Source organism: Phascolarctos cinereus, unplaced genomic scaffold (assembly GCF_003287225.1).
Source record: "Phascolarctos cinereus isolate Bilbo 61053 unplaced genomic scaffold, phaCin_HiC Scaffold_3;HRSCAF=262, whole genome shotgun sequence".
NCBI lineage: Eukaryota > Metazoa > Chordata > Mammalia > Diprotodontia > Phascolarctidae > Phascolarctos > Phascolarctos cinereus.
The window spans coordinates 226,744,596-226,768,802 of NW_027555736.1; the positions used below are offsets into that span (position 1 = coordinate 226,744,596).

A 24,207-nucleotide genomic window follows, 5' to 3' on the forward strand; every position below is an offset into this window, starting at 1 on the left:
CAGTAGGTTACAGCCATTCTCTCAAAACACTATGAGGAATAGCCCACATCTGGGTGCTAAGAAAAGACTATTGTGTTTAGAAGAAAAGCCTTGGGGAAAGCAATACATTTGGGTGACACCCAATGAAAACCATCCTACTAATGAAAACAACTAACATTGTTATAATAAAATGAGATGGAGACACTGTGGATACAGGACAATCTATTTGACATAGGCAGAAAACATAACTTTTAGGGGAAAAACAAAATAGTAGGACATTTATATATATATATATATACATATATATATACATATATATATACATATATATACATATATATATACATATATATATACATATATATATATACACATATATACACACACACACACACACACACATATATTATATATATACATATATACACACACACACATATATTTACTGCAGCAATATATAATGGCACAAGACAGCTTCTCTTAACATTCCCATATGGCACAGCATGTTTGGACTTTGTTTCCCTTAAATATAATCAGGCTTCTTTCACATCCAAAAGCCAATTAACAGAATCAAGGCACTAAAGGAGCATTGAAAGGGGGCAGGCGAATACATTCAGAGGCAAAGCGGTGAGGCAAAATATCAATGTTCTTTCACACTCAATTCCTGAAAAGTGTGCTTGCAATTCACCCACCACAGGCCTGAAACTCATCACTGAATGTAAAGGGTGCTCTTATCAGAAGTGTAACTCGTGTAGGGCCATCAGCACTTTGTCCTAGGACATGAAATTCAGAGTGAAAAAAAAAAGTTAATACATGCACCCTCCTTCGGCAGAGAAGGAACTATGAGCTCACACACTGAAAAGAATGTTTCGATTTTGATTTCTGAGGGACAGCAGAGAGCAGTTTGTTCACTCCCTCCCTTTTTCCTTCCATCTCATTTTTTAAAATCTTCAACTCCCCCAATCCCATCAGCTCCCCAGGGCTTCTTCCCCTCCCTCTCTCCTTTCCCCAAGGACCTCCCTTAGCAAGCAGCAACAGCTCCCTCGGTGAGGCTAGGTAATAATTCCATTGCTACCTTTCCTCTTGCAATTTGGGTGGGAGGGAATATTTTTTAAAATCTCAGATGTAATAAAAAGAGCATGGAACTCCAAATCCTGCATGTTGGATTAGCTGAGAGATCGCTTCCAAATCTCTGGTAAGCCACTATAAGTAACGAGTTCTCTCTCACACTCTCAGCCAAATTTGCCTTTTTTTAAAAATTTCTAATCACTAATTACAAATTGAGAGAAGATATTTTGTGCTGCTTCCCCCAGCTGTTTTGATTTGCTCCAGAAAGCAGTGACCCAGGCATGGATATTACTTATTATGTCTCTGGACATTACTGAAACTAACATTCCTCCTGACATGTTTGTCCTGATAGGAAAAAAAAATACAGAGGAAGGCAAACCTTATGCGAGGGTATTCCATTCACAATAGGACAGCTAGGTGATGTAGTGGATAGATCACTGGGCCTGGAGTCAGGAGGACCTGAGTTCAAATCCGGCCTCATATACTTCCTAGCTGTGTGATCCTGGGCAAGTCACTTAACCCTGTTTGCCTCAGTTCTTCCCCTATAAAATGAGCTGGAGAAGGAAATGGCAAACCATTCCATTATCTTTGCCAAGAAAACCCCAAATAAGGTCACGAAGAGTAGGACACAAGTGAACAAAGACATTCCAGGGGAAAATGCTCCTAAAGTAAGTAGAGTGAGAGTAGAGCACTATTCCTCCTGCCCTCAGTTGTCCAAGAGAAATGATGTTTGTGTACTGCTCTATTAAACCATCTTAATTTAAACGACTTAAAAACAGAAATCAACGTTTCATCTGGAAGGCAGAAGATAAAGTCTCTGGCTTACTTACTCTCTTCCAAAGCAAGCTCGGTTTTTAGACTATACTCAGCACAAAATCATACCAATTATTTTCTGGCACAAGGCAGCTATACATATGACTACAAGACCAGGAAAGATACAGCCTCCAGATCCAGGGTTCTGAATTCCAGATGATATAAATTCTTAGAAGTGACAACACTAAATTCTTTCATAGCCAGGAGCAGAGAAATCAAGGAAAGAAGAAAGGCAATTTCAAGATGAGTGATTGGTATAATGAAACTGATGTAATTAAATTTCAGAAAGAGTGATTGATGTTAAAGGAATGGCTTAGCAATGTTGGGGCATGTGGCTTACAGTGAATTAAAACGCTAGAATCTTGTGCTATGGAGAGGCTCTCCAGTCCTTAGGAAAGCAAGAATGCCTTACTCAAATAACACTCTGACTGTATGAGAATTATGGCAAATAAACGATATGGTGGAGGCAGAAATGCTGACTTTTCCCTAGCATTCAAGGCCCACCACAATATAAAAAACCACTTGACTTTTCAGGCCTTGTCTTATATCACTACCCTCCACGCACTTCACTGTAAAAGCAGACTGATCTACTCTCTTCTCTAGGAAAATGTACTGTGCTCTCTTGTCTCTTTGCCTGTTCCCTATGTCCCGTATGCCTGCCTTTCCCACTTTGCCCAAATCCTACCCCACCCTTAAATAATATTGATAAGTTTTGTTTGACAAGCTGGGACTTAGAGGAAGCCAGGAAAGCCAGGAGGTAGAGATGAGGCAGCAGAACATTCTACCACCACTTATCCATTGCCATATTGGATATGCTGGCATTGAGACTATTTGCTAGCTGCTGATGACACTTCCCAAACATTAAATGTCCTCATCCGTCCGAAACAGTTCAACAAAACCATCTAATATAGGGATTGCAACTGACAGTATAGGTCAGTTTCTGTCTCTGTTAACACTGTTAATAGAAAGCCTGTTTTATCTCTGATGGTACTCTACCAGCCTTGTGTATTGTGTTGGCCCCTTATCTTTGATCCATTGTTGTGGTTGTGGGTATACTGTTCTTTGGGCTCTGCTTTCTTTTCCTTTGCATTACTTGAACCAAGTCTTCCCATGTTTCTCTAAATTTCTCAGATTTGCTATTTCTTGCAGGCAACAATATCCCATTGTACTCACATACTATAGCTGATTAAGCTATTCCCCAATCATTCAGCACATATTTTGTTTCTAGATTTTTATATCATTATGAATATGTTGCTATAGGTATTTTAAAATTTTTTCTTTGGGGTATAGGCCCAATAGTAGTATTTCTGAGTCAAAGCTATTATCGTTCACTCATTTTAGTCGTATTCAACATTCCGTAACCCCATTTTTGGGGTTTTCTTGGCAAAGTTACTGGAGTGGTTTGCCATTTCTTTCTCCAGGTCATTTTACAGATGAGGAACTGAGTCAAACAGGGTTAAGTGACTTGGCCAGGGTCACATAGCTAGTAAGTGTCTGAAGCCATATTTGAACTTAGGAAAATGACTTTCTGATTCCAAGCCCAGTGCCACCATGCCACCTAACTGACCTGAGTCAAAGCTACCCATCTTTTGAAGTCCAACTTAAATACCACCTCCTTCAGGAAATCTATCTTAATTTCCCATTCTCTACTGCAGTAATCATTTCCACCCCTTTCAGAATTTATCAAGTACTTTACAATACCACTTATTGCATACAATAGCTATCTGCATTTGACTTATACTTTACCATCCCCTACTACATATACTGTAAGCTCCATGAGAACAGAGACCTTGTCTTGTCTAAACTTTATTATCTCCCCCAGGGCCTGGTACAGTGCTCTACAAACAGTAGGGGTTTATAAGATGTCTATTAACGCATAAATGAATGAAATCTAAAAATGGTAATGATCAGTATATTCCAATATTCATTCATCCAGTACCTGTTGAGAACCTAGTACATATGAGGTTTATGATCAGTGCTTCATAGGGAGGAGGAAGGGGAGATAAGGAGGAGTGATCCACCCAGGAAAGATTTTTGTTTCCCCCCCAAGTCACCCTATGTCTATTTTGTATATATCATATATATGCATTTTGTCTCCCCTGGCTGTAAGCTCCCCGAGGACAGGGAGTATTTCTATTTCTTTCACTTTTGTCTTTATATCCCAGCGCTTAGCACAGTGCCTAATACAAGAATAAATGTTTACTAAATGGTTGCTTATGAATCAAAAGATTAGTAAGGCTGGTCGCAGCCCCCTCAAGGACCTTACAGTCTCTTTGGAAAGATGCTTCCATACTTCCAGAATCTGTGATTTCATTAGCATGGGCAATTCCTACATTTCAGCACACTGAAAGTCCTCTAAGCCTCAGAAGATGGCATTCTTGAGTTCTTCACAGAGTAACCAACCTGCTGATTGGCCTTCCTCTCCAAATTTAGCTCAGGTGGTCGGTGGACCGCTGCTACTCAAATGTTTGCCAGCTTGATAGTCAGTGAATACACGTTCATTATGCATCTTCTATGTGCCAGACACTAAGACAAGCACCGAAGATACCAAAAAAAAAAAAGGCAAAAGAGAGTCCCTGACCCCAAGGAGCTCATAGTCTAATGGGGGGGGGGGAGACAACATATAAACAATTGGCAATGATCGAAAAAGGGAAGGCACTAGCATTAATGTAGACTAGGAAAGGCTTCCTGTAGAAAGTACGACTTAAGCTGGGTTTAGAGGAAGCCAAGGAAGCCAAGGGGCAGAGATGAGGCAGTGAGGCATTCTACCACAGCTTGTCCTTTACCATACTGTACATGCCAGAATTGAGACTATCTGTTAGCTGCTGATGACCCAGTAGAGTTTCAAATGGAATAATTCCTTCCCCTCAAACAACTTTTAAATTAATCTTTAGCAGGAAAACACCCTACATTCAACCACTCAGGATTATTTTCAGGGCTTATGGGCTTTAGCCTTCAAAAACCCAGGAGGGTTAAGAATTACGTAAATAACAATTAAAAAATTAATTGATACAAGACAGGATGTCCAAGCCGCATAAAAAGGGGACACACAAAAGAGCTCAGAGGAAGGAGAAATCCCTTCTAGATGGGGAGAGGGGTGCAGGAATCAGGCAAGCCTTCATGGAAGAAACTGTCTTTGAGTTGGCCTTAAAGGAATGCACTGGCTGAGTTCAAGGAACATCCAGGAAAACGAAGGAACATGCAATGCCACAAAAAAAGCATTAGGCCACTTCAGCTGGGAAGAATAGATTAATTTGAATGACCCACAGGATGCCTTCAGTGCTACCCCATTTCATTCATGCAATTCAGTAAACCCTGGGGGCCACTGCCAGTGGTCCTGACCTATGTCTTGCCACTGGACCCCCATGATTCTAGAGGAGAGAGTGAGGCTGATGACTCTGCACAGCTCTGCCTCACTGAACTCCATTTCACTTGCAAGTCAAGACTTCATCCTCCTGACATCATTGGTCCTCTTTGAGAACAAAGGACAAATAACAACAACAATCAGTAATCATTTATTATGTGCCTACTGTATGCAAGGTGCTTGCCTGGATGGTGATGATAAAAAGACATAAATTAAACAGCTCCTGCCTTCAAAAAACCTTACATTCAACTGGGAAAATGCAATATGCACATAAATAATTAGAGTAAAAAGAAAACTGAGCAATGAGTACTAACACCTGGATAGATCCTTCATGGAGAAAGTAATGACTAAGTTGTCTTCAAGAGGGAAAATTTATTCTGAGAGTCAAAGATTAGGAGAGAGTACATTGCAGGCATGGGAATGACTCTGTGTCAATGTACAAATGTACAGAAGCAAAAGAGTCATCAAACTCACAAAACAGCTAGTAATTTAGCTGGAACGTTGAGTTCATGAAGTGGTGGTTGGGGGGGGGATGGTTATAGCAAACAAGACTGAAAAAGTGGGAACAGTCCACACTGGGCAAGACCTTAAATGCCAACTTGATGAGTTCATAGTTCATCCTCAGTAATGGATCAATGCTAGAGGTCATTGAGCATAGGAATGACATGGTCACACATGGGCTTTATGAAGACTGTTTTGGCAGTCGAAGGAAGATACATGAAGAGAAGATGTAAAAGACATAACGTAATTGGAAAAAATGTTTCCTGGATCAGGGCAGATCCAGGGTCCAATCCTGACTGTCATACTAGCTACATGGTGCTTAGCAAGTAACTTAACATTTGAGTCTCAGTGTCCTTACCTGTAACTATGAAAATAATAGCATTTTATTACCTACTTTACAGAGATAGTGTGAGGATCAGATGAAATAATTTGTGAAGGCTTGAGTCAAATGACAGGAAGAGTTGGGACTTTATTACATACGTAAATAAAAGAGCCAAGGAAGATTTCTGAGGGTGAGGGATGGCAAAATAATCAGAGCTGTGCTTTGGGAAGACTACAGCAGCTGTGGAACAGATTGGAAAGGAAGAACTAATAGTAAAGAGGCCAGTTTGGAAATTGTTACAGTACTCGGTAGATGATGAATGCAGCATAGCTGAAAGACTATAGTGCTTATAGGATTTAAATCCTAGCTCTGAGCTTACTAACTGTGTGACTTTGGACAAATCCCTTAACCTCTATAAGCTTCAGTTTTCTCATTTGTAAAGTGAGGTTAATCACTGCAATACTTACCATAAACTAAAGCAATGTGAATTACATTATTACTAAGGGTCTAGGTAACAGGTGCTGATGAAGTGACCTAAATGGACGTGAACAGGAGGAACGGAGAGGAGGAGATGCTTGGGAGGGATATTTTGAAGGTATGATGGTCATTGTTGAGTCCTTTCAGTTGTGTCTGAATCTTTGTGACCCCATTTGGGGTTTTCTTGGCAAAGCCACTAAAGTGGTTGTCCATTTCCTTCTCCAGCTCACTTTACAGATGAGGAACTGAGGTAAACAAGGTTAAGTGACTTGCCCAGTATCACACAACTATTATGTGTCTGAAGCCAGCTTTGAACTCATGAAGATGACTCTTCCTGATTCCAAACTCAGTGCTCTATCCACTGTGCCACCTAGCTGCCCCATAAGTGACAATACATGAAAACTAATTAGATTGGGTAGGGTGGGAAAAAATAATCAAATTGAGAAATAACTGCTGAGTAACAGAGAGAACACCAATGCTGCTAACAGACAAAGGAAAGTCAGAAGAAAGAGCAGATGTTATTGCAAAGATGCAGAGTTCAGGTTTGGATACATCATATTTGAGATGCCAACGAGACAATCAGTTGGGGAAATGCAGGCTTAGAGCTCAAGAGAGAGGTCATGGTTAGAAAGACAGGTTGGGGTCTTAGTTTCTTCATCTATAAAGTCAGTTGGGCCAAAGCAGCGGTTCTTAACTTTTGGTGTGTTGTGGACCACTGGCAGTCTGGTAAAGCCTACGGACCCCTTCTCTGAATAATTTTTTTAAATGCACAAAATAAAATACATTGGATTACAAAGGCAATAAATTACATTGAAATACAGTTATCAGAATATTTTTAAAAGAGTACTAAAATAAATTTTAAAAGAGTATTTTTTTTAAGTTCATGAAGAACCCTAGGGCTAGATGATCTCTAAGGTACCTTTCAGATCTAAAATTTTATGATCTTTAATCATCAGCACAAAAGTAATAGCTGAAGCTGTAGTGGTTCAGTTATTTCAGTCGTGTTGGACTCTTCATGACTCCATTTGGAGTTTTCTTAGCAAAGATACTGGAGTGGTTTGCCATTTCTCTCTCCAGAAGCCATAGAAGTAGATGAAATCATAAAAGTAGAGATAGAAGAAATGATAGTCAAGAACACACTCCTGGGAGGTCACCCCCATTTATGGCATGGGAGAAGAAGAACAATATAGACAAGGAAGATCTCTATCACAGAAGCCACAGGAAGAGAAAGTTTCTAAAAAGATGGTCATCAACACTGTCAAATGCAGCAGAAAGATCAAGAAAGATAATGAAGTTGTTGGTGAACTCCGAAGCAGCAAAGTGGTGGGGATGGGAGCCAGATTCTGAGGAGTTAAGGAATGAGTAGGTAGAAAGGAAGTGGAGGCATCCAGTGAAGATTGTTCTTCAGAGATATTTAGAGAGACAGTACGAAACTATGAGAAATCGGCAGGGCAGAGGGAAGACTTCTTTTTTTTTTAGTATAAGGAGGAAATGATTATGTTCATTGATAAAAGGGATGAAGCCCATGAGAAGGAGACAGTGAAAATCTAGGAGAGACAAGGAATAGTTGATGAAACAAGTTTAATGGGAACAGAAAGGATGGGATCCAGGACACACGGGAAATTGATCAGCAGCCCAGCTGACTAAATGACTGTTCAAGGATGGTGTTTAAGTTAACACATTTTTTATTTAGACTAACTCAAGACATCAGTATATCTAATGTTAGTTTGGCTTCTAGTCTAGTGGTTCTAAGAGTTGTACGCCCAACTCCTTCATATTTCAGATGAAAAAATGAGGGCCCAGAGAAATTAAGTGACATGTTTATGGTCGCATAGTAAGTGGCAAGTTGGATCAAGAACCCTTGTCTTGCTTATAAATCCAGTGCTCAAAAGAGCACCATACCCATCACAGAACTTCTAGCACCTAAAACATTGCTATATACCCTTGGGGATTTAAAAAATCCTCAATAACATAATTACAGAACGCTTAGTATCAAGGCAGAAAAAAATGCATTCTAGAATCTTGTAGTTGCTCCCAGATACAAACCATATTTCCATAGAAAATCTTTGTATCTGAGAGGATGCTAGCAATGCAAAGGGAAGAAAATCCTTCCTCAGACAATAGCTCTTGAATAGCCAATGGCGTACAGAGAAACTGACATTGCTTCCAAAAGAACTGACCCAAGGCAAGGTTCTTGCTGGGGCAGAGAAGAAAGGACATAGAGGGCTTCGGGGGAGTGACAATATGCTCTCCTTCAAACGCAAAGATGATGATACTAACTTGCCTCTAAGAATACTGACTATGTGACCTGGAAAAGTCACTCAATCTCTCAGGGCTCTAGGGAACTCTCTAAGATTATAAGTAGCAGAGAAGGTGCCAACTTGCACCAGTAGAGCGAATTTCCTTACCTGGAAGTTACCTATTCCAATAAAATCCTCAGCAGCCACAGCTGCTCAAGAGCCAGGAAAAAATTCTCACCATAGTAGAGCCAAATGGCTCAACATAAAAAATGGTTATGGGTTTTATTGGTGGAAATGACACTAAAGAGGATTCAATACCATGCGCTTTGCTACTGTACCCTAAAAACCATGGGGCCTTTCCATCTCACAGCTGAAAACTCCAATATATGTTAGTTTGCTTCTTAATAGAATGATAAACTCCTTGAGAGCAGAATCTACTTCTACTTTTCTATTTGTCTCCACAATGCTTCCCATATGCTCCAGCCCATGTTAAGAGTTTAATAGATTTTTTAAAAACTGTTATCTAGTCATCATAGAGTGCTAGGCCTGGAGTCAGGAACTGACTCCTCTTCCTGAGTTCAAATTTGGCCTCAGACACTAACTGTGCAACCCTGGGTAAGTCATTTAACACTGTTTGCCTCAGTTTCCTCATCTGTAGAATGAGCTGGAAAAGAAAACGGCAAGCCACTCCAGTATGTCTGCCAAGAAAACTCCAAATGGGGCCACGAAGAGGTGGACATGACTGAAAAAGACTGAACAACTATAACAAATTTATCATCATTTATAAATTCAGTCCCTAGCCTATAAGCCAAGCATGCAAATTATCTTTTTTTTCAACAGTATAGATGGATCTGAATTGATTCATTCAAACTCTCTTCCCCACCCCACCCCGACCTCTATAATTTAATTATTTAAATAGTAGAAGACAAGTTCCTTAAGAATAGACTTTCATTTTTGTCTTTGTACTCCCCAATGCCTGGCACATAGCAGGCATATATTTAAATCTTTGTGAAATTAAATTTAAAATAAATTCATACACCCATAACAGCTACTAGTTCTCCAAATTGCTTGCCCTTATCTAAGCCCCCTCAGCTATATATTTGTGTGGTCATTTTCCCCATGCATAAAACAATGGATGGTGACTTTGAACCCAGCCATGACCTTTCTTTCACACTCTCTCTAACTGAAGGAAATAAGAATTAGTTGTTTAATGATGTGGAAACGGGGGGAGGGGAAGAGGAAAAACAGTAGTTGAAAAGGCATCTGATTCACTGTTTGTGACAACAACTGAAACTATAGTGTCTTATAGCCAAGACAAGACTGTAGCACTCTCACTTTGGCTGCTGGTAACCGACTGACTCAAATCATCACTGTCCCTGTTTGAAATATCAGCTCTTCATTTTGCCTGGTCGTTTCACCACAAGTGGACAAAGTCTTGGGGAGGAGTATCCCACTTCAAGACTAGCAAAACAGCAGGTTTAGAACCATATCCGTGGCCCAGCTTCTCAATCCTCTGAGGTAAGTAAATTATATCCTTTTCTGAGTACCAAGTATCCCTAAGCTGATGATTACCTAGACCTAGAACATAGTTTCTGAAACAATGATAGCCACAATAATAACAAAAGCTGAAATTTTTGCAATGCTTCAAGATTTGCAAAGTGCTATATAGACATTGCAACAGCTAGGCGGCACAGTGGACAGAGCATTGGGCCTGCAGTCAGGAAGACTCCTCTTCCTGAGTTCAAATCTGGTCTCAGACACTTATTAGCTGTGTGACTCTGAGCAAGTCACTGCACCTTGTTTGCCTCAGTTTCCTCATCTGTAAAATGAACTGGAGAAGGAAATGGCAAACCACTCCAGTATCTTTGCCTAGAAAACTCTAAATATGGTCATGAAGAGTTGGACATGATCGAAAAATGACTGAACGACAAGTAGACAGTATGTTGCTTGAACATCACAACAACCCTTTGAGAGTGGTGCTATTGCTGCCCTCATTCTATAGAATAAGAAACCAAGGTTCACAGAGGTTTTAAGTAACACTATTTTTTTTTTATTAAATCATAAATACAGAGCTGGAAGTTACCTCAGAGGTCTTCTAGTCCAGTGGCCCCTCCTCATTTTATAGATAAGAAAACTAAGGAGGAAGTTAAGAGGTTTATTAAAGGTCTCACAGGTAGAACTGAATGTAGGTCCTGACTTACCCAGGATCACACAGTCCTCATCACCTCTGTTCAGCTATAAGCAGTAGGGAATCCCCCAACACAGGAAACATCTAGACAGACTAGCTGACTGACCCACAATGACCTGAATCAGTGGAATCTTTCGAGTGTAGTCAATTCTAGGATAGCCACACAAATCAAAAAGACTTCTAGGACGTTGATGTCCCAATGGGGCACTGGTGAACATAGAAAGGGATGAAGAAAACATGAGTCACTAACTTTAGAAATTAGCCGAAAACCAGAATGAATGAATACCTGTTAAGGGTCATGGTGCCCTTGGCCTGTCCAACAATCAAGAAAAACACATGCACAGCTGGCTCCGGGCACCACTCACCTAGATCAAAAACTTTACATTCATTATTTTTTAAAAGAGAAATTTTAAAAAATTTTAAAGCAGCACCAAAAAACTCTTGAGACTGATAAATAAGGTTTTGGAATTAAAGTGGAAAACTGCAGCATTTCAAGGATGGGTGGAGAGAATCTGCCCCCAAAAGGAACAGATTGAGAGAGACTCTGCCAGCAAGGTTTGAGACAGAAAAAGAGTCTGAGTCAGGAAGAAAAAGGCCAATGCTATTCTGAAGAATTGCAAATTAAAAACCAAATGTGCAATATTTGTTATAATTGTTGGCCATGCTTCACTGACTTTAAAAAAACACAACACTCTAACACATTTGTGCTTAAGCCAATATTTACCTAGCTTATCAGCTAGTTTGGGGTAATTTCTTATGCTCAGATTGCATACAGAAAATGATTATCTGTCTCAGGCATAGACTTGCTGAAGAACACTTAGAATGGAGATAGTTAACCACCCCGCTCCCTACCCCCAAGGCTGCCTGGTGTCATCCCAGGTTGTCAAGCCAGCTCCTGCTCAGCTGCTACCCAGAAGCCAGCACTATGTTTTTTCTTAACAAAATCACAGAATTTCAGTAAGAAGGGACCTCACTAGCCATTCAGTCCAATCCACACCTTAAGAGAATTCCTTTTACAATTTATTTACAATTTAAAGGCAGGTAGCCCTTCAGGTAGCCCATATATGGCACAAACTTGAGGCTATTCACTATTCTGGTTGTCCTACTCTGGACATTCTCCAGGTGATCAATGACCTTCCTAAAATGGGGTACCCAGAACTGAACAGAAAATCCAGATGTGGTTTAACTAAGGCTGAGAATAGTCAAGGTTATCAGCTCCTCATTCTTGGACACTACACTTCTCTTAAGCCTGCTTGCAATCACTTAAGCTTTCTCAGCAATCATATCACACTGATGACTCATACTGAGTTTGTAGGTTACTAACACCCCCAGATCTTTTTCAAGAAAACTGCTTTCCCTATCTTGTACTTGTGAATAAGATTTTTGTGGACCCACGTATCCCTATTAAATTCTATCTGATTCAATCTGGCCCAATGCTCCAGCTGTCAAGGTCATTTGGGATCTTGACAGAGTCATCCAGTCAACAAACATTTATTATGCACCTAGTATTTGCCAGGCACTATGCTAAGTGTTGTGGTCACCCTTCCCAACTTTATGTCCTCTGTGAAATTGCTAAGTGTGCTATCCATGCTGTTAGCAAAGGTATTATCTGGATAGAGGCAGAGATTGAATGTTCTGATGCTCTCCTGATTGAGTTTCCACACCCTCCTTTGCTTTGTTCCAGAACATTGATGGAGGGCATTGAGCCAAGGTTGGCACAGGGTACTGGGTTATGTTCCTTTGTTTGGCGAGGTGTAAAATGGTGCTCTCTTCCCTCTACCACCCCTCTACCACCCACCCCCAATGCTACTGTCCTCCAGAGGCTTGGTCTTTACAGCAACACATGCAACTTGACATGTCACAAAATGAAGACCTATAATATCACGCAGAGTGGAATTCCTTAATATTAAAAAGAACTGCACTTCTTAAAAAATAAGACTGAAGTGTGTCCATTGAGTCAATCCTTTGTGTGCCCTGAGTAGATGCCTCCTGAGTCTACCCCTCATTCTACTTTAGCACTAGCCCCATTGACACTCTCTACATCACCTCCCCCTCCACACATATCTCTGCTCAGTTCACCTTAGTCTCCTTAATAATTGTTCCTATTTGTCATATTTATGACACTTTCTGGTACTTTTGTTTTTCCAGGGCTAATAGAGAGAATGCTGAACTTGAGAGTCAGGAAGTCCAGAGTTCAAATCTTGCCTCAGATACTTATTAGCAGCATGACGATGTGTATATTGTTTAGCCTCTCTCAGCCTCTCAGTTTCTTTATCTATAAAATGGGAATAATAATAATAGCACCTACCTCCCAGGGCAGTTGTGAAGATCAAATGAGATAATATGAATAAAGTGCTTTTTTCAAGCCTTAAAGAGCTATAAAATGCTAGCTATTATCTCATTTGAGCCACAGAACTATCCTGAGAGACAGGCAAAGCAGATGTTATTATCTGTGGCATAGTGGAAAGAGGGCTGGATCTGAAGTAAAAAGGACCTGGGTTTGAATCCTGCCTCTTCTACTTGCTATCCATGTGACCTTGAGAAAATCACTTCCCTACCTCTTGGCCTCAGTTCCCTCACCTGTGAAAATGAAGCAACTGGGGCAGCTAAGTGGCTAAGTATATAGAGCTACGGCCTTGGAGTCAGGAAGACCTGAGTTCAAATCCAGCCTCAGACACTTAAATCTTACGAGCTGTGTGACCCTGAGCGAGTCCCTTAACCCCCATTGCCTCACCAAAAAAAAAAAAAGGAAAGAAAATGAAGCAACTGAACCAGACCATCTCCGAGGTGTCTTCCTGCTTTGAATGTATGATCTTATTCTCCCCATTTAACAGATGAGGACACAGAGTCAAGTAACTTTCCCAAGATCACAATTTGATTAGTTTTTCAGATCAGTAAGCATGTTAAGTGTTTCTCTTGTGAGAGATACTATTGAGGCAGCTGGTGGCACAGGGGATAGCCCACTAGGCCTCGAGTCAGGAGCACTTGAGTTCAAATCTGGCCTTACACACTAGCTGTGTGACCTTAGGCAAGTCACTTAACCTATTTGCTTCAGTTTCTTCAACCAAAAAATCATAATAATTATTATATTATTATCAAGGGATAATAACAGCACCTGCCTCACAGGTGGTGTTGTGAGGATGAAATGAGATCATATTTGTAAAAGGGATTAGCACATTTCCTGGCACACAGTAGGTACTCTATACATATTTGTTCCTTTTTCTTCTTTGCCTAACTTCCTCACTATTACAGCAGGTTTGGGGTGGGAGATAGGAAGCAAAGAAATATTAGACACATTCCCTGCCTTCAAAAGATTTACGACCTAGATAAAATTTGAGCCTAAGTCTCCATATTTCAAGTTCAGAGCTGTCCACTATACCAGTAAGAAACTAAAAACAAACAAACAAAAGAAAAAAACCCTGTGATTGAAGCCAATGCTAGGGGAATGTTTTCACTTATTAAAATAAATCGTGATTTTTAAATATACCCTAGAATTGACGAATGCACTGAAGGCATCCTAGCAAGAAGTCCCATTCAAGAGAGGCTCTTTTACGATTTAGCATTTCAGAGTCACGTAGGAATGTGAGCTGCACTCCCGAAAGAGAAGCAAAGAAATGGTACTCTGTATGTGCAAGTAACGACTTGTCATCAAGGCGGGACAACTTCCATAATACTCCAGGCATATTCCTAAGATTCTAGACCACTAGGCAGAGTTGTGAGGACAGCAGGCCAAGACAGCTTCCTTTCCCAAAAGTGAAGGTTACCCCACAAATCTCCAGAGGCTTGTCCTTGATGGTCTCCTTAGGGAGTCTGACCCTGACTGCAACTGTAGAACTATTGAAATACAAAATGTAAATTCCTAACCTGTTTACTCTTCAGTGCAAACATCCTAGCAGAGTAATATTGACAGACAGACCTCAACTTCCCTATGAAATTAAACATAAATATAGTGGGGTTTTTTTCTCTTTTCAAATCAGGCTGCTAATATTAAAACAGAATTTAATTGGATAACTGGGCTAACCTCACAAATAACCTGAAGTATGTGTTCCTTTTTGGCTGTCATCTGGGCTCTGTGTGTGTGTGTGTGTGTGTGTGTGTGTTTTACAACATGTAGGGAAGCTTTGCATATATTTGTATATGTGTGTTTTATAACAAAATTGCATTTAAAATTTTTCTTATGGAAAGGTAAAGCATTTATTAAGCCCTTACTATGTACCAGACAGGCAGCCAGATGATTCAGTGGATAGAGCACCGGGCTTGCAATCAGGAAGACTCATCTTCATGAGTTCAAATCTGGCCTCAGACATTTACTAGCTACATGACCCTGGGCAAGTCACTTCACCCTGTCGGTCTCAGTTCGTCATCTATAAAATGGAATGGAGAAGGAAATGGCAAACCAGTCCATTATCTTTGTCAAGAAAACTCCAAATGGGGTCACAAAGAGTTGGGCACGATTGAAATGACTCATCAACAACATGTCAGGCACTGTTCAAAGTGCTAGGAATACAAATACAAAAAAAGCAAGACAGCCCTTGATCTCAAGAAGCTTACTTTTCTAATTGGGGGTAGGGGAGAAGACTACACATAACGGGAAGCTGGAAGGCACAGGTAACCCATAAAGGGGAAGGTGGAAAATTCCAAAAAGTCAAGAACTTCTCCAGTATCCCTACACGGAGTCAATAGAAGAAGAATAGTGGTGGCAGAGGATTTTCAACAAGCATTTATTAAGCAGCTATTACATGCCAGGCATGATAGAAAATGAAATAATCATGGCCCTCAAGGAGCATACATTCTACTGGGTGGAAATAACATTATACAGAGACACACAAAATACATTCAAAATAAATATAAAGTAATGGGGGGGTGTCAATGACTTAGGGGATCTCTGAATTTGTAGGAAGTGGCTCCCAACTTCAGTCTGCAAGGATGCCAGGGATTCTAAGAGGTGGAGATGAAGTACATGGGGGCCCAACCTTTACCTGAGGAAGAAGCAAATTTTGATTTTCTTCAAAGTCGTGATATCTTAAAGGCCAGGGGTGCTAACAGTGTAATTGATAGGTATGTCACTGCTTATGAATTGAGGAAGAGGACAAAGATATTTTTCTTCATTCACTAAGCACCAGCTATGTACAAAACACCATGCTGGGAGGTGGGATAAAAATGAAACAGACCCTCCCCTCAAGGAGATTATATTCTAGTGGATAGAAACAGCATGTATGCAAATATGCCAATGTGAAATATAAAGAAAAGTAAATACAAAGTAATTTCAATCTCGGAGTCCAGAGATTGAGTGATAAAACCTTTCTCCCTTTCTTTACTTTTAAAGTAGTTTTTTAGTTTGGCTAACTTTTAGACTCCCAAGTTCTGGCCACACTCAATTCCTCCTCTGGGGATCCATGCAGAGAAAAGGATGACCACTCGTCAAGTAAGCTGTAAAGAGGATACTTGTGGGTGGCCTAATTGCAACAGGTGGAGATTTATTAAGTCCTTTCCAGCTCTGAAATTCTATGATTTAGTGAGGACAAGGTGGTGACAGCTGGCTTGAAAATCCACCAACTCAGCATTCACAATCTACCGATTCATCATGGTGGCCACGTTCATAGAGGTGTTACAGATGGAAGAGAGTAGGGAAAGAATAAGGAAAGTGGAAAACAGAAGGAAGCATGAAGGAAATAAAAATAACAATAAAAAGGTGAGGGGGAAAATCAGTCTCCAAAATCACAGCACAGGAGTCATCACAAGGAACCCTTGGCTACAGGTGAGCAGTTTGCCTGTATTTCAATTTTTATATGGCAGAATGACCCAAACCTCTTTGGTGTCTCACTCTGTGGCCTAAAAACCATCAGGTCACCTTCAAGAATACAGTCTGGTCAGGTGTGGTGGCACATACCTCCATCCCTGCTACCTGGGAGGCTGAGACTTGAGAGTTCTGAGCTACAGTGGGCTGTGCCCATCATCAGGTGTCCAAACTAAGTTTGGTATTAATACAGAGGGTAAGCCCCTGGGGAGTTAGAAAAGGGCCACCAGGCTGCCTAAGGAGGGGCAAACTAGCTCAGGTCAGAAACAGAAGAGGTCAAAGTTCCTATGCAGATTGGGATGAGTAGCCCCTGCATGTTCAGCCGGATGAGGTACAGAGACCCAGGCAGAAAAAAAAGATAAGAAGGAAGGAAGGAGGGAGGAAAGGAGGAAAGAGAGATAAAGAAAAAAAAGAAAGAGAGAGAGAGAAAGAGGGAGGGAAGGAAGGAAGGAAGGAAGGAAGGAAGGAAGGAAGGAAGGAAGGAAGGAAGGAAGGAAGGAAGGAAGGAAGGAAGGAAGGAAGGAAATGTCAGTGTCCTCCCTCAGTCTCCATCATCATCATGACCATATAGTAGCAGGAAAATTGGTAGCTAACAACTACTGACTGCTGCCTTCAGGCAGCTTACATTCCAATATTCTTACATTCATAGGCAGATCTGGCTATTTCTTTCAAAGGACTGTATTGTGGATCTCAGAACACAGCTAGCCACATACTCCAGACTGAAGGAAGATTCTTTAGCAAAGGAAAAGGAAACAGTCACCTTCTGCCTCCCAGCCTATTTTCCAAGAAGATTCTAGCAATTAGTACAGTCCCTGGCACATAGTTTGGTGTTTAATAAATGTTGGTTGATTGATTGACAGAGTGAAGACGAGTGTCAGGAGGGCAGAAAGATTAGTTCAGAAAGTATCTGACAAAACTGAAGGCTGAGTCAGAAATGGACTCAGTTTGTACAACACACACACACACACACACACACACACCACTTGGGGTAGAGAGACAGGGGAACAATTTTTGTTTTCAAATATAAAGTAATTTTTATTATTATACTATAATAAGCTTAGTTAAATAATAAATTAATTAAATTAATCAAAAATTTAATAAATACAATTGATTAAATAATAAATTATTAATTTTTTTTTGTTTTTAAAACAAGCAGCTGAACTCTCACAATCAGCCTGGCAGTAAGTGATACTCAAGCTGTAGTTAACCGAATATTAGATCTGAAAGGGATATTGAGGACAATAAGGACAGTGTGATATGGTGGAAAGAGGTCTAGTTTTGGAGGTAGAAGACCTGGACAAGAATCTCAGCTCTGCTATTCATTGGATAAATCACCACGTCTCTATAGTCTACTGTTTGGTCTCTCTCTCTTCCAGTTCATGCTCCACTCAGCTGTCAAAGGGATCTTTCTAAAGCATAGGTCTGACCATGTCCCCCCCACCACACACACACACACACACACACACACACACACACACACACTCACTCACTCACTCACTCACTCACTCAATAAACTCCAGTGGCTCCCTATTTACCTCCAGGATACAATATAAATTCCGCTGTTTGGCATTCAAAGCCCTTCATGACCTGACCGGCCCCCAACTTTTCCGGTTGCCTCACACCTCACTACCACCACTCCACCCCTCTGTGGTTCAATGGCAATGAACCCTTGCTGTTTCACAAACATGACGCTCTGCCTGCTAATTGCGGGCATTTTCACTGGCAGTGCCCCATGCGTGGAATAATATTTTTCCTCATCTTCACCTCCTGGCTTCCTTTAAGTCTCTGCTAAAATCCCACCTTCTACAAGAAGAATTTCCTGGTTCCCCTAATTCTAGTGCTTTCCCGTTATTATTTCCAATTTATCCTATATATAGCTTGTTTGCACATAATCGGTTGCATGTTGAACTAGACTGTGAACTCCTTGAGAGTAGTGACTATCTTTTACTTTCTTTGTCTCCCCAGCACTTAGAAGAGTGCCTAGCACATAGTAGCTGTTTAATACCTGTTTATTTATTGACTTACTGACTCTCCAGACCATAATTTCCTCATCTGTAAGCTCCTTTTGGGTAGAGATTATTTCATTCTTCGTATTAATATCCTCAGCAGCTAGCCCAGTGCTGGCACATGCTGTTCAGTTGTTTCAGTTGTATCTGACTCCTGGTGACCCCATTTGGGATTTTCTTGGCAGAGGTACTGGAATGGTTTGCCATTTCCTTCTCCTGCTCATTTTACAGGTGAGGAAACTGAGATAGACAGTGGTAAGTGACTTACCCAGGGTCGCACAGATAGTAAGTGTCTGAGGCCAGATTTGAACGAAGGAAGATGAGTCTTTCTGATTCTAGGCCCAGCACTCTATCCACTGTGCCACCTGGCTGTCCCACCTGGCACACAGCAGGTGCTTAATAAACGCTTGTTAATTGATTGGTCTATAAATGGATGACTTTTGATTAGATGCTTTCTGAAGTCCCTTACAGCTCCAAATTTTGTAACTTTACTATTTTATCCTACTCATTTTACAAATGAGAAAGCTGAAGAAACTGAGAGGAAATGACTTACCTAAGGTCACAAGTAGCCAAGCTAGGACTAGTTTCCCAGGTCCCCTGACTCAAAACCCAGTATGCTTCCTGCTATGCCATGTTGCCAGTCATTTAATTTGAAAATGACTGGCAACATGGCCTAGCAAGAAGCAGCCAGCATTAACCAATTGCTTTACCAAATTCAACAGTTATTCTTTTTCCAGCAATCAATTTGGTGCCATCTCTCTCTCTCTCTCTCTCTCTCTCTCTCTCTCTCTCTCTCTCTCTCTCTCTCTCTCTCTCTCTCTCTCTCTCTCTCTCTCTCTCTGTCTCTCTCTCTCCTCTGTCTCTCCCTCCTCTATCTCTCTATGTCCTCTCTCTCTCTCTCTCTCTCTCTCTCCTCTGTCTTTCTCTCTCCTCTGTCTCTCCCCCCTCCTCTATCTCTCTATGTCCTCTCTCTCTCTCCTCTCTCTCTCTCTCTCTCTCTCTCTCTCTCTCTCTCTCTCTCTCTCTCTCTCTCTCTCTCTCTCTCTCTCTCTCCCCTCTATCTCTATGTCCTCTCTCTGTCTCTTCCTCTCTCTCCTCTATCTCTATGTCCTCTCTCTGTCTCTCTGTCTCTCTGTCTCTCTGTCTCTCTCTCTCTTTATCTATCTCTCCACATCCAATGAATTGCCGAGTTCTGTCACTTCTACCTTTGTTAACATCTCTTGGATATGCCCCTTCTCTTCTCTTCTCTGACATGGCCACCACCCTGGCCCTGGTACAGGTCTTCATCACCTCATGCCTGGACTATTGTAATAGTTTGTTGATTGACCTCCCTGCCTCAAGACTCTCCAATCCTTCCTGTACTCAGCTATCAAATTGATTTTTCTAAAACACAGGTCTTACAATATCATCCCTTTAGTCAATAAATTCCAATGGCTCCCTATTACCTGTAGTATCAAATATAAAACCATATGTATATATATATATATATATGCATATATATACATATATATATGTATGTATGTATATGTATACACATACATATGTATATTACATATATATGTATATATATATATGCATATATATACATATATATGTATGTATGTATATGTATACACATATATATGTATATTACATATAATAAAAATATACCAAACAAAAAAAAATCCTCTGGCTTTTACAGCCCTTCATAACCTGTCCCCCTCCGACCTTTCCAATCTTCTTACACCTTGCCTTCCACCATGCAAACCTATTAAATAGGGCACTTAAGGAAGAATGTGCTGCTATCTTGACAGTGGTCTGGCCAGAGACGAGCACAATATTCAGCATCTTCCTGACTCCCCAGAAAACTGAAGCCAGACAGTGAGGGGGAAGATATGCAAATATGCCCTAAAAATGGCTTCTTTTTTTTCTCACGGACTCATTTTGATGACAGATTTTTACGGGTCCTTGTAAGGACAGGACGTCATTATCAGGTACAGGACATATGCCACCAATTTTTTTGGGTGGCTGTAAAGTATAAAAATACTCAAACTAAAAAAAGTTTTTCCTTTAAAAAGGAAAGGTTCTTTAGTGCCTTTTTCTAGAGTGGAAAGGGGTAGGTGGTATTAAATTGGGTGTCCTGAACAAATTCCAGTTTGAGCAAATCTGTGCCCTAAAAATCTGACTCTATATTGATCCTGTAATATAATTTCCCTTCCTAAAATAATAATAATAATAATTAATAATAACAGCTGGTGTGTTTATAGTACTTTTGGTTTCTAAAGCGCTTTACATTTATTATTTCATTTGAACCTCATAGCAATCCTATGAGATAGATACTAATATTATCCTCCCCTTAGAGATGAGGAAAAGTGAGACTGAGAGAGGTTAATTGACTTGCCCAAGGTCACACAGCTAGAAAGAGTCCAAGTCAGGATTTGAACTCAAGCGTTCCCAACTCCAGGTCCAACATTCTATTCATTGGCACCATTAGGTGCCTAAAATTCCAGTCTTTAATGCTTTCAATAGCTATTATATGGTGCATTATATAATGCACAATAGATAACAGTTCAGTTTGGGGAACGGGAAGAAGAAATAATAGCTGAACTTTACATAAAACCTCAAGTTTGCAAAGCACTTTAGATATAGTCTTTCATCTGTGACTCACAGCAACACTGTGAGATACATGCTACTGGTTTTATTATCCCTGTTCTGCAGATGAGGAAACTGATGCTCAGAGGTTTGGGCATGGTCACATGGGTAAGTGTCAGGGGCCAGATGTGAACCCGATTTTCCTGATTTCTGGGCACCTAGGAGTGCTGTGCCCGAGTTCAAATCCAGACTCAGACACTTACTAGCTATGTCACCCTGGACAAGTCACTTAGCCCTGTTTGCCTCAGTTTCCTCTTCTGTAAAATGTGCTGGAGAAGGAAATAGCAAAATTCTGGTATCTTTCCCAAGAAAACCACAAATGGGGTCATGGAGAGTCAGACTTGACTGTAAGACAACTGAACTAATCTTCCTGAGTTTGAATAAAACACCTTATCCAGAGGTATCCCGGCTCTTGAGAGTCAATTGTTCAATTTTCTACGAACATTTACATTTCAGAAATCAGTGAAGGCTACAAATCAGAGCCTGATTTATTGTTTCATTGATTGTCTAGACTTCAGAAAGTGATAAAATATTAGTAGCATAAATAAAACTTAGAAGTCAGTTGTTAAACATTTACTCTCCTATGCCATGCCGGGGACTTGAGAGGTTGTCTAGCCCGACGTCTTACTACTACAGGTAAGAAAACTACAGGCCCGAAATGTAAAGTGATTTGTCCTAAATCACAAAGCTGGTGGGGCCAGGATGAGAAAGTAAGTATCACAATTACTAGTTTATACTTTATAATAGATTACAGCACTGCTCTGTGAAGAACAAAATGAAACTACACAATTTGTTATCGTTCTTCAGTCATTTCAATCATGTTTGACTCTTCATGGCTTCTCTGGGGTTTTCTTAGCAGAGATATCAGAGTGGTTTGCCATTTCCTTCTCCAGTTCATTGTGCAAATGAAGAAACTGAGGCAAACAGGGTTAAGTGACCAGGGTCTGTCTGAGGCCAGATTTGAACTCAGGTCTTCCTGACTCTAGGCACGGCACTCTATCTATTACACCACCTAGCCGCCCCTGATTACACTATTAAAAATAAATAATCTAAAAATATTATGGTTATGCCTCTTTTCTTAGGAAGGGAAATCAGACTTGAAATTTCACTGGTGGGAAGATTTCCAAACCGTAAGTTCTATACACTAATGTAGAAATAGTAACACATCTGTAACTTAAGAGTCTTAGAGAGTTGCCTAGGAAGTTAAGTGGTTCAATGCCTTGCTCTCCTCACACAGCTAGTATGGGTCAAAAGTAGTATTTGAACCAAGATCACCTCCAGCTTGGTGTTACCCTTATGTTATAAGGCCAGTATCTACCAGAGTATCTCTTCCCAGTCGTTCCCTAGCCCCTAAAGATGCCACAACATGGGTTAGGTTAGATTTTTCCCTAAAAGGCAATAAAGTCATGGGGTAAAGCTCAAGCTGTGCCTCCCTTAATAACAGCTTCCTGGTAGCCTCTGGCTGTATTGACATGCCTTCCTGGCCACCTATGGGAACAAAAACTCCCATCCCTGTGGGATCTGTGACTTTTGACTCATTAGATGTTCTGAGACAAATTGCCACATCCTGCCCTGCTGCCCCGATATGGCTCCATTTGGAGACAAAGAGGGTAAACAGACATCTACTGAAATTAAGTATTACTACATGCTTATTGAATATTTTTTGTTAGATTAGGACTGATTAAATTTTAGTGATAAACACAGTGCCTAGTGCGTACTAAAAACTTAATAAATTCTTGTTGACTCTTGTTATCTTTTCAATGGTCTATGAGTGCCTATCAAACCTAACTTCACAGGCTATTAGCATCAGATCTGCCCTAAATACCCTAAAACCTTTATCTCCTGTTACCTCTTTCCTTCATGGGGAGATACCCACTGAGTCAGATCACCCACGCATCTAGACATAGTATAAAAAAAAAAACTTTAAAAAAACCCCACAAAATCCTATCGTTGGAAGAATCCATGAAGGTCATCTAATTAAACCATATCCACATCAGAGATCTTTTCTACAAAATACTCACAAAGTAGTCCTTCAATTTTTTCTGAGCCAACCCATTCCACCATCTAACACCTCTACTAGAAAACTGATTCTTATGACTATTTGAAACCCCCCTCTAATAGATCCCTATACTGCTCCTAGCTCTTCCCTCCAGGTCCATGCAAAACAATCTAATCTTTCTTCAAATTGGTAGCCCTTTAAATCTTTTTCTTCTCCAGGATGAATTTCTCCTGTTCCTGACATAATAAGGTATTAAATGATGACTTCGGGGGTGGGTGCAGGGAAGCAGAGAGATTATAGTAAGTAGGTGTTAAAAAAAAAATCAATGGGACCAGGAGGTAGCTCATTAGGCCTCCAGTTCTAATCAATCTCTGGAACAATACTGCTCTCTTGAAATAAAAGGTCTTGAAATCCTTTATCACAGATGGAACTTACTCCAGCCACATGTGGGTACTTAGCAAACACCATCTGAGGATGACAAAGTTATAGTGATTCAGTTGATGCCTGAGATCTGGGGGCAGTGGTCCAGGCCTCTGGCACACAATATTGTGTCCACTGGGTCAGTACCTGCCTGGCATTAAGTGGTAGCTGTGATGATGTTGATGGGGATGATAATAAGCCTCCATAATCTGTACTTTTCATTGCACTTTCATAACCATTTTCTCATTTGAGCCTCTGGGAGGTTGGCAGATCAAATGTCAACACCCCCATTTGACAGATGAGAAGCCTGGGACAGAGATGGAGCCATTACATGACTTCCTAGTCAGCTAGTGATAAGAATTAAGATGAGAACCTAGGTATCATTATACTTAATTCCTGAGG

At 40.6% G+C, this 24,207-nt stretch overlaps 1 protein-coding gene across 2 annotated transcripts in view; it reads right to left on the reverse strand.

Moving 5' to 3' along the window:
- Positions 1–24,207, reverse strand: part of JDP2 (Jun dimerization protein 2) — a 73,101-nt gene that overhangs the window by 34,194 nt on the left and 14,700 nt on the right. The window lies entirely within an intron of this gene.